General features: G+C 41.6%; 1 protein-coding gene across 1 annotated transcript in view; it reads left to right on the plus strand.

Annotated features, from left to right (window-relative positions):
* Positions 1 to 4,961: 4,961 nt before the first annotated feature.
* The window catches only part of PAK5 (p21 (RAC1) activated kinase 5), a 352,938-nt gene continuing 344,160 nt past the window's right edge, over positions 4,962 to 13,739 (plus strand). The window contains exon 1 of the mRNA XM_057702212.1: positions 4,962 to 5,129. The gene's annotated coding sequence lies outside the window, so the exon portion shown is untranslated. The remainder of the gene's footprint in view (positions 5,130 to 13,739) is intronic.

The following is a 13,739-nucleotide window of genomic DNA, read 5'->3' on the forward strand; positions in this document are numbered from 1 at the left end:
TTGAAATTCTGTATCTTCACCAGAGTATATTTCAACTGTGTTCCTTTGTTCAGAAGATTTAAGACTTTATTTCAGGAAATTAGCTTCTATTACATCTTCAATTAATTTTTATATTCCATTTTATTCTGTTTTTGTTGTTTGTTTTCTTTTTTTTCTTTCAGTGAAGGTTGTAAAAACTAGTATCCTAGTAAATGAAAATAAACAAACAAAAATCTCTGATGTGTGCTGTCAATTTATGTGGTATAAATACTCTCACAATGGTTAATGTTAAGCTACCAATGTGTTATTGAAAATGGAGTTAGAAACAGGTATGTTTAATCAACTCTTGCAAAGCTAGTGCAAGCCTACAGACATACATGTGTTAGATCTTCTTTTACTCCTATATAATTTTCCTACAATTGATTTTATATATATATTTTTTGTAGTTATGAACTGTCCATCTATCACTGGATTTCAGTTGTGTTTAGTCTTATTCCCTATTTTTTTTTAAATCTTCTGAATGGTTTAATAATTTCCTTTTATTTCACCCTGAACTCTGCCAGTTTCCCTTTCATTTTGGTCATATCTCTTCTTTAAACCCTTGTGTTTCTCTTATTATCTTTCATTACTTTAGAACTGTGGGGAAATATTTGTCTGAACTTTTGTTCTGTTTCCTGGGGGTAATTCTTCTTCAGATGCATATTCTTTTTATTTATGTTCCTTGAAACATTCATTTTCATCCCCTGTTCTTTACCCCCCCACCACTCCATTATCTAAGCACATGTCTGGTTCCTTTCTGGAATCCGTGCTGGTTCCTTTATAATTGTGATTTACCTTTGAGGGATTCTAGCTATCTGCTGTTGAATAGATAAGGGTAAAAAGTGAGCTGGGGCAGTCTGAACCTTTATTCCAGAATTCTGTCTTAAACATCCCTCTCAACTAATCTACTAAGTTCTCTATCCCTCAGGTTCATCCTTTCATGGTTTTTGGTGTTAATAAAGTTGGTTGAGATTAGTTTCTCATGAAATATTCACTAGTTGGTAGCTTTATTATATTAAAAAACCACAAACTTCTAGTTATTATTTATTTTCCCCTCCAAAATTACAAATTACAAATATAGATTTTGAGAGTAGATAAAACCATGTCTTAAATACCAGAGAAGGAATACATGCCAGCCCAAGAGATCATAATTAATCATTTCACATACAAAAAATGTATAGAGCCAGATACTTAAAGGGACAATGTACTCCTGTTGGTTTCCAAAATCTAGAGCTTCTTGGGTGAAATCTGAAACTGTCCTGCCCCACCCTGGTAGGCAAGGAAAGACTGAAGAAAGGGGCAGAGCAATCCAGACTGTTAAGATTGGTAGGTGGCAGGTTAAAAGCCAAGGGAATTTACATATGAGGCTTGTCTTGGGCACCACAAGACAAGCAGAAATCTGCACTAGACAACCAGAATCTTAAAAGTTTATATAGATACTTTACCTGGGTTTGAGATGGGAGGGGAGGGGGCAGGACACAATCTTTAAAAGAATGATAGCCATTCAGGACATGACATAAACTGGTTAGAACCACCTAGGCCCAAGATGGCAGAAGACTCGACTTCCAGTGGACCCTGAGCCTCATTACATGTTCATTGCAATGCATTAGTGTCTAAATGACAGACTTGCAGGCGCCATGATGGTTCCAAGGCAGGCCATAAAAGGCCAAAAAGCGGCCCAATTCCTGGAAATCCTCACCCCATCCTTAAAGTAGTTGGAATATTCCTCCCACTGTTTTTTTTTTTTTTTTTTTTTTTGTGTTTTTTTTTTTTTTAGCACACGGGCTTAGTTGCTCCGCGGCATGTGGGACCTTCCTGGAGCTGGGATCGAACCCGTGACCTCTGAATTGGCAGGCGGATTCTTAACCACTGCGCCACCTAGGAAGCCCCCTCCCACTGTTTAGCCTATGAAATTATCCGGCCCATTAAAAACTAACCTCCTCCAGCCCCCGCACAGCTCTCACATTCTGAGACAGACCACATTCTGCCTCTGGAGTATGTATCTCTCTAAATAGATCTACTTCTTACCTATCACTTTGTCTCTCACTGAATTCTTTCTGTTCCCAAACATGGATGAAGAACCTGAGCTTCAATAAGTCCTGAGATGAGTTGTGTGGTTTCAGTTGGAAGATTGTGGGTTTGGGTCCCTTATGAGGTGTGGTTTCAGGTTCAGTCATGTATCTCATTCAGATGCTCCCAACAATACAATTCTCTCTCATGTGTCTTTGGAACCAGCTCCCACTGTGGCAACCGTGGGCAGTGTGTACATTTCAAGGACATGAGAGGGGGTGAGGGGCCTCAGATTGCCCAGATCCAGCTCAAGGGTCAAGCGGAGGTCATGTCCTCTCAATTACCTCCTGCAACAACTCCCAGTTGCTGATTACAGGTTATGTTCCAACTTTCAAAACTGAGCATTGGAGAAAGTCTATTATCTATTTAAAAATAAAGGTTTGGAATCCCTCTGACAAATCAGTGCAGTTCTAGTTTGTGTATTCAAAATTGATACGGTCAATAAATGTATTAGTGTATAGTGGACAAAGTAACATATTGTATTACCCAGACGCCCTTAAAGGAAGGACCTGTTACCCCAGCTGCAGCTGCAGAACTACTGCTGGAAGAAGGCCTCCAGCTGTTCTCTTCTTCAAGGATTGTCTCAGCTTCAGGGAGCTGTCTTGTCTCAAGTTCAAGTCCCTCCCAAAGCAGCTCATACTCAATAATTAATGTTAGTGTATAAAGGACTGGACAACAATCCAACTAAGGACAACTCTGCAGGGTCATCCAAGCTCCAGAGCTCCCTGGAGGGCCCAAGCCTATTACTGGCCTGAATCATAGCTTGACTTCTATCTCTACCCACCCCTGCCCCCTGTACCTCCCACACACAGGTGTTGGTCCTTAATATCTTGCCTGCTAAACTCTCAAGAAATATCATTGTCTGTATAAAAAGAAAACCCCTAGGATCTAGTGCAATGCAGTGTTTACAGAAATAGTATTATTATTCATTCAGAACGTTTACCTTGCATAACTCCTAAATGAATTTGAGACAATTAACAATAATCATAGTATTTAACCAGTAGACACAACCACACAAACACAAGCTTTATGTAGGACAGGAAAGAGAGTTTAAGTGAGTAAAGTTCAATATTTCAAAGCAAAATTTTAATTGATCCCAATTAATCACAAATAAACAACACCTCTGGCTTTTGCATCTGTGTGAGCACACATACTAGAAAGTAAAAAATAGAAAATATTTATGCAAATACTGGTGTGAGTGGGAGTGGGGGTGGTAGGTGGGTAGTTAGGGCTATGTGTGTGACAGTAAATAAAGGGATGGATTTAGAGACTCCTATTCCTTTAAACAGAAAAACAGGGTATGATATACCAGGACATATTTCTCCTTCATAGGTAGGAATGCTGAGGGAGAAAAATAATCATCCGTTTCTCCTATGGTTCCTGTTTTGCTATGGCAGCTACTACATCCAGGGTACAGAGCCAATGGGAAACAAGCAAGAGGGAAATGATACATATTGCACCATTAACTAGAAAACTGTTGAGAGTTACTGAATGTAATAGGGTACCCACGGATACAAACCTTTATTTTTAATCTGCCATCCAGTTGTGGGATCAGATACCATATAGCTAGCTCCTGAGGGTATTATTGGGGCAGTTAAGGACAGAAAAGGGTGTGACTTCTTCATTTCCAACGTTGAAAACTCATGACTGGTTTTGTGAATCTCTCTTATTGTAGCATGGAGAGTAAATATTCCCGAAAATGCTGGAGCCTTCGGGGGTTGGAAAGGGAGTGGGCAACCAAGGGATTTAAGATGAACCACAAGGTATTTTTGCAAGCTTCAACCCGAACTTCACTTATCAGAAAGCACTGTCATCTCTTGGTACACCAATGCCCTATTCTTATCATGTTCTGTGAGTCTTCTTAATTGGGCAAGCCCAACCTTATCATTACATGCACAATACATTGAAACTTTGATGCCCAGTCTGAGTTTTTGTCCCAGATCTGGAAAGGCGGGGGACAGTCAAGGCAGAGTGTTTCAGACGTGAGTAGAGGCTCAGCTAGAACTGGTTTACCACCCAACTAGCAAAGTAAGCATGGAAAGTTCCAGCTTCCTCTAAGTCGCAAATTCTAAGTCAGAAAGTAGCCAGTTTGTGCTGGGCTCTCAGAGCCCAGCCCTATTGAGATTCCTCCTGGGCGGGCACAACACATGACCAGGGCATCTTCACTTGTTAGATGCCAAACCATCTGTAAGTAGGAGGGGCCTCTGTGGGTGCCAGAGAATGTTTCTGGGGTGGCTGATAGAAGGAGGGCAACTCAGAGGTCACAGAGCGAGGGATTCTCTAGATCCTCGCTACTCAGTGTGGTCGGAGGACCAGTGGCATCTGCATCGCCTGGGAGCTTGTTCGGCCAGTAGAATCTCAGACCCCCAGCCAGACGAATTGAATCAGAATATGCATTTTAATTCCTAGGCACCTTGAAGTTTGAGAAGCACAGGTCCAGGTGGTAGCAGTGAAGCTAGCGGAAGGATCTACCTCTCAGCCCCGCCCCCCCAGCTCTCCCCTTAAGCAAAGCTGAGCCCCGCTTTGGTCCTGCACAAAATTTCTGCAAACCCGGAATGTATGGGAGGGGGCGTGCAGGAGCTGCCCGGCCGAGGAGGGCAGAAGCAGAGTGAGAGCGGATGGGCGAAAGGCGGCTTTCTCCAGCTGGGAGCACAGCGGCGTGGAGACACTCCCCCGACCCTTCCCCCCCCCGCCCCCCGACACCTCTCCACCCCCACCCCCCGCAGCTGCTACCGCCTGCCTCTCGCCGGCTGCCACGAAAACCCGGAACAGCGGCGTGCGCTCCTGGAAAGTGCTGCTAGGGCGAAGCCGGGCAGCTGGGCATGCTCAGTAGCTGGGGGAGGCTTGGGTGGAGAGTAGATAGCTTTGGCTCAGCCTCCCACCCCCTCCCGCCGGCTCCCGCCCCCCTTGCCCCTACCCAGCTCGTAGTAGTTGCCCGGCGTGCGCCCGGGGAGACCGGGAACATGGCGTTCCGAGCGATGTAGCAGCAGACGAGGAGAAGGGGATGAGGCACCGCCGCTGCGCTGACAGCCAGCCACCAGGTAGGCAGGCGCTCCTGGCCGGGCTGCATGGATGGATACCGGCGCGGGGAGGGACGCTTGCGGGGATGCGCACGGCTGGGACCCGGGCATCTCGCTTTGCCGGGAGAGGATGCGAAGCGGACATCTGTGACAGCGCGCAATTGTGCATCTCCTAGGAGATGCCAAAGGCTGGGGACCGGCTAGCTGGAGGAAAGGGATCCGGGGACCGCCCCCCGCCCCCCACACCCATGCGCTACCATCTAGCCTGGGCTCTCTACGGGTCAAATAAAGGGTGTGTTTTTTTTTTTTTTTTTTTTTTTTCTGCTGGGCGGGAGGGCGTGGGGGAGAACCCCGGATACCAGTCCTGGGAGTGCGCTGGTCCCCCGGACGGCTGGCAAGCCCAGCACCAGTTCTTTGTGTATAGAGCCGCGCACGCCCGGGGGTACCACGGTGCCTGCTTCTCCCGAGGAGTGTTGGACATATTGCCAGGGCAGGATTCCCGTATGGGTTTTGTCTCTTGGCAGGTGTAGACTGGAGGATGCAATAGCTGAGCCTTTATGGGGCTGTGTTTTCCTTTGTTACTTGCCTTGGTGTGTGCGTGTGTGCGCGTGGTGGGTTGTAATGGAGAGAGAGAACTTATGCTCGTGGGCACGGGTGTGGACAGAGCGTGTAAGAGAATCTCGGTTCCAAACTCTTGGCAAAATTGCCTGCGATGTCGGCCTCCTGGAGGGTAAACTTGTAAAGTCCAGAGATCATCAGTGCGCAGTTTAAAGGAGAAGCATGTTCGCCTTTCTTGAACCCAAGTGTGTGTATCTGGGAGGTAATTCAACATTAGAGATCTATGAAGGAAATTGAAGCATTGGGGTTATCTATGGTGGTCTTTTTTTTTTTTTTTTAAGCCAAATGAATAAAAAGAAAAGTTGGCGCAAAGCCAGAGGAAAGTGTCATCCTTCATAGTTAATGACAGCTTTGGAAGGCTTGAATACACTTTTGGGGAAATCAGGAAACCTGGCATTCCACAGGGTTCTACCAAGAAATAGCCATAGGGTCTTAGGTAACTCACAAAACCTCCCAGCGCATTCTTTTCCTTTCTGGGATTTGGTGGCAGGTAGATACTCTGTTACCTGAGTCCAGATGGACTAGACCACTCTTTAGAAGTCCCTCCTACACCAGAATTCTATGAAATTGACACCCCATAATAACAGCTCTGCACCTTGCATTTGTATGTCTGTCTTATTTGGCCCTACAACTCACTGAGTAAGGGAAGAATGGTAAATTTAGAATATGCTTTTAGTTTTTGCTTTATAATTTAAAGGATGGACATCTGTGACTATGAAGTTTAGAGACACCTCCCTCCATACTTACAGTATTTATTTTTATGGGCTTCTTAGGTGACAAGAATGAGTCAGTATCATTAAAATGACATGGAAGATGCTTGAAGAAAATGCATTTAATTAAATTAAAGCCATAAATGTCCAATCTGCTGATAATGTCTTGACTTGGAACATATGTGCAAAGCAGAAGCACTGCTGATGGAAGCAGTAGAAGTGGATGGCAAGTTCATTGAAAGCATTGGTCTTAGAATGATATTTCTGTGCTCTTCTGTGAATGGGTAGAGATTGATTGTATTAGCTACCTGAACTTGTTGTTTTGTTAATAAATGTGAGTTTTAATTGCAGGCAGTGAAAACAGTTTGACTGTGCCTCTCCCCTCTCCCTTCACTTTGTCAATTTGCTAAAATGTTGCAGGTGTGAGAGGCAGGTGTTCTAGGCTGTGGTATCATCTTGGTGATGAGACAGTTGTGTTTGAGCTCTGACTCTTCCCTATTTAGCTTTGTGATCTTGGGCAAGCTATTTAACTTCCCCAAGCCTCAGTTTCCTCATCTGTAAAACAAGTCTAGAACTAGTAAGACTTAACCTAAATGGGTAGGTGTGTGGATTACTCATAATATAAACCACAACCAATGGTGGTGATCATTATAAGGAAGGGAAATGGGTGTTTATTTAGCCTATATTATGTGCCCTGCATTAAGCTAGACAAGTTCAAACATGTGATCTCATTTAATCTTCCCAACTGTATTAGTTTCCTGGGGCTGCCAGAACCAATTACCAGAAGCTAGAGGGCTTAAAATGGCAGAAGTTTATTCTCTCACAGTTCTGGAAACTACAAGGCCATAATCAAGGTATAGGCAAGGCCATGCTCTCTTGGAAGCATCAAGAGAAGCGTCCTTTCTGGCTTCCCCCAGCTTCTGGTAGACCCAGGTGCTCCTTGATTTGTGAAAACCACTCAAATTTCTGCCTCCATCTTCACATGGCAGAGTTCCCCCTTCTATAAATAAGGACACCATTCATATTGGATTTAGGGCCCACCCTAAGTTCAGTGTGACCTCATCTTAACTTGATTACATCTGCGAAGACTCTATTTCCTAATCAGGTCACATTTTTAGGTTCCAGTTGGGCATGAATTTTGGGGGGAGACTATTCAGCCTGGGACGGACACCCTGTGATCTGATTTAATGACAATGTTAGTATTATGTCAGCCTCCCAGCAGGATATAAAGATAAAGTAGTATGGGTCCAGAAAAGACCTTAATGCTTATTTAATCCAGCTAATGTATTTGAGGTTTTATATACCCAAACATGGTAGGTATTTATACAAATGTCACTAGTCTGGAAACCAAGACAATCCAGGGTTTCAATCTTGTACAGGTAACATAACTGACATACCCTGTCCCAAATGAATTTGTTAATGTTTGCCTTCTCCCTTTTTGCTAACCCACCAACACAATGTAAACAAAGGGCAGAAAACCATATTAAACAACAAAAATAAGAGCAGTAACAAAAATATCCCAATGTTAACACCTTTCTAACCTTTCTTATCCTGGTAAATGGTACCACTGTCCAAGGAGTTGCCAGAAACTCAAGAATCATCTCTGATACCTCTGTTCCCTTTGTCCTCCATATCAAAAACTATCACAAATTCTTGCCAATTCTGGCTTCTACATATATGTCTAAAATCTTGATAGATTCTTCTTTCCATCCCCACTGCCACCACCATCAAACTTCAAGTTGTCATCTCTCACTCGGTCCACTAGTATAACCTTCTAACAAGACTCCTGGTTCCCTGCTTGGCCCCTCCAAGCCTCCACCCAGAACAGATAGAATCATGTCAGTCTCCTGCATGAGATGCATTCACATACCTGGGCCAGTTTCCAGAGACACTTGGAGCCTTGGGGACTTAGCTGGCCTCATCTTGGGCATCTCTTCCTCTTACTGCTGTCATACTCATCTGTTTCTTGAACATCCCAAGCACTTCCCCCTATATTTTGCCAGTCCAAGCTGTACTCACCCTTTGATCCTCCTTGATCTTCTTTCCTTGCTAACCCGAATCTCTCATCACCTTTCTACTTTTCTTCCATAGCACTTACCTCAATTTGCAGTTTCCGATTTATCTGTTTGGCTATTCATTTAACGTCTGTAAGCTCTCTGATGGCCATTTGTTTTGTGTCTTGTGTGTAGAAGATGCTCACTAAATGGTGAATGAGTGAAGGAATGAATACTCTTCCTCACAGCATTTTTCTGTGCCAATTTAAAGATACGATTTTTTAGAAATTTTTTCTTACTGCTTACATAAAAAAAGCAATTTAGAACCTCGTTTTGACTTTGAGAGGAGTATTCTTGGCTTTAACAAATGCATCTTCGAAGAATTAATTTTAAGTGAGCAGTTAAGAATTGAGTCAAAATATTTTCCGGCAACTGAAGCTTTTGTAAAAATGTCAGTCAACAAATATTTCCCAAATATTTGTTGGACATTTACATTTTCCATGCTAGGCCCTAGGAAGACAGTGGTGAACTAGACTTTTAGCCTTCTAGAGATTAATAATAACAATAAGTAATCCTGATGTGTAATAATAATAATTAATAACATTATTTATTGAGCTTTTGTTATATGCCAGATTCTCTTTCATCCCTATACCTACTCGTTACTACAGAGGGCTCTCCAGCCTTTCCCAATAATACAGAACCCAAATTAGATGCACAACAAATATTTGAGGAATTAATAATTAGGTACTATTATCCTGATCTTTCAAAGTAGGAAACATGCTTAACTGGGAAAAAAAGAATCTGCTCATATACAGAAGTGCATGCAATTGCTTTCTGAATATATCTAGGTAGGCCCTGTTCTACTTTAAAAATTATCCTGCCTATTGTCTCTGGAGTTAAAATAAGAGACAGATTGCTCTTTATGTGAGAACTGGTTCCTGGTGTGTTTGTCTTCCACAGTTGTCAAAATTCTTAATCACAAGTTGAATTGTTTTATCTGTCCCGTTTAATCTAAGTGAGAAGTGACAATCTCTGTCATTTAGAGCCCTTTGTGGTAGTTTTGAATAGCAAGACTGAGGGAAATGAAGGTGGTTCAATACAGGAACACAGGTTATATTTTGGATTTCTAGGGTGGCCTCAGTTTCATGTCATTTTAGTAGTTGCATAAAAGGTGATTTTTAAAAATAAAGTATCATTTAATGCATATACTTATGTATACTTTTTACCTAAGCAAGGAAAAATCAGACATTGTATCTTGATTTTGTTTAAAAGCAATGGATACACAGTTGAGTCAGCTAAAACCAAAAGAAACTAGTAAGATGGTTCAGTAAGGTTGTTGGTTATAAAATACATGTTCAGAAATCAAGGATCACCTCAAATACCAGTATTTACCAACTAAAAAATACGGTAGAAAATGACTCTGTTCATCAACCCACAAAAATATATGTTATCTAGGAAAAGCAGGAAATGTACATAAAATATCAATACTTGGAGAAAAAATATCTAAGGACTTATGTAGGAAAGCTATAAAGTTTTACTCAAGACACATAAAATAAGAAACGAACAAATGAAAACATGCGTTATTCTTGGATAGAGAGTTGGATAGTATGATATGGTGATTTTTCCACCATTAATTATTTAGTTTTATTGCATTGGGATTTGGGGAAACTTGTCAAAATGATTCTGACATTCGTCTAGAAGAATAACTTTGTGACAATAGTCAAGAAAATTTTGCAAAAGAATATATATGGGGGTTGGGGTGGGTTGCCCTTCCAGACATAAAAATAAATCTGATCATTGAACTACAATCATTATAGCAGAGTAGTACTGGTGTACAAATCAATAGATAGCTCAATGGAATAGAATAGTCTGGAAATAGATTCAGGTAATTTTTGGAAACAGAACTGTGATGGAGAAAGCAGTTTGAAATAGGAATATTTGACCAAAAGAGTCAAGGAAATTGGCAAAGCATGCAAAAAACATTCAACTAAGAACCTCTTAGTTGAATGTTTACATGACTCACTAGACTAAATTCCAAATTGGAAAGTTTATCTGCCAAATGAGAAAGCCAGAAGAAAATATTTAATAATTTTAGGGCAATGACTTTTTAATATAAAATTAATGGAAAGAATCACAAAGCAAAAGATAGATTTGCATATATTTTAAACTTTTGCATGAAAAAATACAGTTTAAAACAAAAAGTAATCACGGAGAAAAATATTTTCTGTCTCCAAGTATAACAGAACAATTAATGTAATAATCACGCTGAAGAACTCTTAGATATCAGTAAGCAGCAAATAAAGCCCCAACAGAATTGTCCAAATATCTGAATAGTTAAAAGGGTAGAAATGAAAAGGCTAACATACATATTTAATAAATAGTCTTACTGTTAATCACAGAAATAGAAATTAAAATAAAAATGAGATGCCATGTTTCATGGATTAAACCAGCAAAATATATGTATGTATATATAAATAAAAATAAAATACTCATGACTGGCAAGAATACACTGAGAAGGACAGTGGCATTACTACTGGTGGAAGGATTACATGATACAACCTTCCTGAGAGCAATTTGAAAATATATGTCAAAAACTTAAAAGTTCAGATTGACACACTGTTTCTCTGGCTTCTTATTTTAGTCTTTGCTAAGGAAATAGATGAAGGCAAAAACTTACATGGAGGATTGTTTGTTATAATAGTCTAAAATAATAAAAAATTTGAAAACAACCCATTTAAAAATTGGGGGTAGGTTAAAGGTATTTTAAAGTCCCCCAAATGATGGGACTACAACACGTATTAAAAGTGATCATTTCAAAGACTATGTAATAACAAGGAACAACCTTCACAACAACTTTAACCAGAAATAACCAAATGCACTACTGCGTTACAACAATATGCATTTTGGGAATATCACATATAGGCGTATAAAAACTGGATCAAAAACAAAGTTAGGCATTGTCTGGGCAGTAGAAATATGGATGGCTTATATTTTTTTATACCTTTTTGAATTTTTCAAAATTTAGTCAATGATAACATATTGTTTTATGAATTAGAAAAAAAACACTGTTTTACAAATATGGCGATGATACACATTTAGGTTGTAAGGAGTCATGTATGTGACATTCATTAATTATCTCTTACTTGGCCCTGCCAAGTGTATCAGCAGTGACTTTTAGTTTGCATGCAAATGAAAGAAACTCTGTAACTTGAGCAAAAAGAATTTACTAGAAGGCTATAGATAGCTAAAAAATTGCCAGGAATGGGGGTGTCCCCCCAAAACAACCACCACTACCAAAAAACAGGCTTGGAAGCAAACCAGAACCTAGCCAGCTCTAGAGTCTAGCTATCACGGACTAGAGAAACAGGCTCCAGCGAAGAACAGTTTGCCCAGGCTGGGCCCCAGTCCACTGGTTTTTGTACCTGGGGCTTGCCCTCCCCCCACCCCATCCCCTAGTTCACTCAACATTAGGGAGGGGAAGGTACCTTGACCCTCAGTCCCATGGCCCTTTTTCCAATGAGAGAACCAAAAAAGATGGGATGGGTGCTGAACAACCAAACCCAAACCAGACCAAACAAAAAAAATTAAAATGCGCATTAGCCCACGACTTGGAGGCCAACAGGGTTGAATAGCAGGCATCCCCACCTCCTCTCCAGAGGGAACATCTGCTGAGATGCAGAATCACGGTGAACGCAAGGTTTGTGATACAGTGTGCCCGGTGGTGCCCCACACAGGAGATGCCATTTTCTCCTGGGGTCAGTAGGACAGATCCTGAAGAAGCTGGCTTGTCAGAATTGATCTTCACGTGTGTGCAGGATTTTTGAAGGGAAGACACCATTCTCAGGTGAGACCAGAGCCAGTGAAAGGATAATCTGAAAGAAACAGTTTAGCAGAAGCAAGAGGCATAGTTTGAAAATGGATGGGGCCTGAGCGTAAGTCCAGGCTTCTTTTTATTCTGAATTATCTTACAGTGAGCAAGTCCTATAGGCATGTTTGAGTTTAGTCCGCCAAGAATATTGGGCTCTGGGTTCAAATAACTTTTGATTTGTAATACTAAAACATCAGCCGTAGATCAGTCTGTATTCTTCCTGCAGTTCTCATCATAAATAGGAAACGTCTGGCTGTTCAGGTACTTCTCAGGTTCACATTGCTTTTATAACTGTTTATAAACTTTTCCCTGAGGAAAGAGGACTTGCAAATGGAAAGCCAAAAAAAAAAAAAAAAGTAATTATTGCTTAATTGCACTAAAAACAGGACAGAGGACATCTTAAATTAGCAAGAGAGGACCCTGGATACTGCATAGTGAAGAGCTCGTCTGCTCTGTCCCCCAACCTCTGGACACCTGTACAGCCAAGCCCTCCTGTACCACTGAGAGCCCAAGGGCTACCTTGGCTCCCACTGGGCCCTGCTTTGCAGACCTGGGACCTTGGAATTCCCCTCTCATGAGGCTCCGGGGCCTAAGGCAGGCCAAGGAAAGACTGTTTATTAATGGGAGGTGTGGATGGAATCCGTAGTCCACACACAGGACCTGGAATCCAGGGTGGGAAGAGCAAGGCAGTGGGGCGGGAGAGTGGGTCCCCTTACTTAGCTACATTCTGGGATCTCAGTCTTCTAAGTTTAAACGTGGCTTCTAGGTTGTTTTGAAGGCATATTTACCAGGCTAGGTGGATATCTAACAATTTTTAGATTGAGACTCCATTGGTGCTGTTGCCCTCTTGAATGTTAGAATTGGGCCTGCTCAGGTGACCGTTTTACAAAGGTCACACTCAGTTATGCACTCGCATGCACAGACACCTACACACTTTGCTCCTCATGCAACAGCAACGTAGATTATAAGAAAAGTAGCTTTCACTCCTGTGATTATAGCAAATGTGTTGAACAAGGTGTGTTAAGCCCTCATCCAAGTATTTTACCTGTGTATCTTTTTCTTTTTTTAAGATTTTTTTTTTGATGTGTACCATTTTTAAAGTCTTGCAACATTGCTTTTTTTTTTTTTTGTATTTTGGGTTTTCTTTTGGCTTCGAGGCATGTGGGGTCTTAGCTCCCGGACCAGGGATCCCCAACCCCCTGCATTGGAAGGCAAAGTCTTAACCACTGGACTGCTAGGGAAGTCCCTACCTGTGTATCTTAATTAATCATCAAACTACCTCTATAAAGTAGGTTATTCAAGGCAAAATGTCATGCAGAGGGGTCAAACCCTGCCTCATCTGAATCCAGTGTCCATATAGACTATTGCATATGGCAACTCAGTAGATAAGTTTTGTTTGGAGTCCTTGAACCTCCAATAACTTAAGAATTGCTGGATTAAT

Source organism: Hippopotamus amphibius, chromosome 12 (assembly GCF_030028045.1).
Source record: "Hippopotamus amphibius kiboko isolate mHipAmp2 chromosome 12, mHipAmp2.hap2, whole genome shotgun sequence".
NCBI classification, from domain to species: domain Eukaryota; kingdom Metazoa; phylum Chordata; class Mammalia; order Artiodactyla; family Hippopotamidae; genus Hippopotamus; species Hippopotamus amphibius.